Genomic DNA, 1264 nt, shown 5'->3' on the forward strand with positions numbered 1-1264 from the left:
TTCAGCAGGGATCTGAGCAAAATCGAGCCCATTTGTTTCTTCCCAACTAAGTTTTATCTTTCAGTATGTTCTTTAGGCTGGACAGGGAAAATGATCGGCAAAGCTACGTATGCTTTCCTTGGTGCCATGTTTGGGAAGAACAATTAACTTTTTATGGTGTTAGAATATAATTCTAGGAATTTGGGATGTTTTAACTGCATAGAAAGTATTGCAGAAAGTAATTTGTGCAGCGATGGGCTCTGAGCAAGCTCCTGATGAAAGGGTTCAAAGCTGCCGTGAGTCTTGCTCCAGCCTGGCGAGGATGGCTGAGCCCTCCAGTGATTGTATGTTGTGCGTCTGGACCGTCTCCATCGCCATCCTCATCTCCTTCCATCCCGAGAGCTGAAAACCTGGGCAAAGCTTTTCCTTAAACTTGTTCAACCTTGGTTTGCAAACTTGTAAAATCCTGGGGCAAAAAGGGGAGCTTCATCCACTGAAACATGATGTCCCTCCAGGGTGGGGTTTTTTTTGCAAACTTCAGAGGAGGTGCATTTTTCTTCCTCTCTTCCCATCCCATCCCTCCCACTGCTGCTCTCCAGCCCTCCTTCCCCCTGCCCAGGCGCTGGGGCAGGGAAGCTGAGCACCGCCCCTGCCTTTCCCCCTCACTGCAGCTCCTCCATGTGCCTCCCCCGAGCATCCCCTGCCTGAAGCGATGGAGATCCGCGGTGCTGGGGCCGTGCTGGTGCTGGCAGAGATCCAGACCCAGCGTGGCTCACGGGGCCATTCTTATTGCAAGCTGTTGGTCAGTGTTAGGGTTTGCAGGGTGCTTTTGCACCTTCTGGTCTGTTGTGGGACCAAGTTTCCAAGGCTCCTCCCTGCTCCCTGGCAAGGGCAGGAGCAGGGAGGATAGTGGGTTTGCAGCTTGTTCCTCCTTATGGCAAAACAGACAAGCGTTGCTCAGCATCTCTAGGAGAATCCAATCCACATAACTCAATTTTTTGAAGTAGTTTAAACACAAGTTGATTTGTCAGCTCTTTTGACAAGGTGATCCCTTCAGGTGCTGGGAGCTGGCAGCTAGAACTGCTGTTAATGGTGGAACAGGATTGTTAATGGTCATGTATTCTTATGAAATCTCTTTGGACACCTCCTTCCCTTCTCACAGGCAGTGTCCTGCATCCCAGCAATCCCCACCAGGGTCACAGCCCCTCCTGGACTCTCCTGGTCAGTAGAGAAGGGGCTTCCCAAGCCCACAGAGCTGTTTCAAACCCAGCAAGAATCCAGATTA

The 1264-nt window shown here is 50.8% G+C and overlaps 1 protein-coding gene across 1 annotated transcript in view; it reads left to right on the forward strand.

Moving 5' to 3' along the window:
* The window catches only part of VAV2 (vav 2 guanine nucleotide exchange factor), a gene marked incomplete at its 5' end in the record, with an annotated part of 105088 nt that overhangs the window by 102723 nt on the left and 1101 nt on the right, over window positions 1–1264 (forward strand). The window lies entirely within an intron of this gene.

This window comes from Buceros rhinoceros, unplaced genomic scaffold (genome assembly GCF_000710305.1).
Source record: "Buceros rhinoceros silvestris isolate BGI_N320 unplaced genomic scaffold, ASM71030v1 scaffold7874, whole genome shotgun sequence".
NCBI classification, from domain to species: domain Eukaryota; kingdom Metazoa; phylum Chordata; class Aves; order Bucerotiformes; family Bucerotidae; genus Buceros; species Buceros rhinoceros.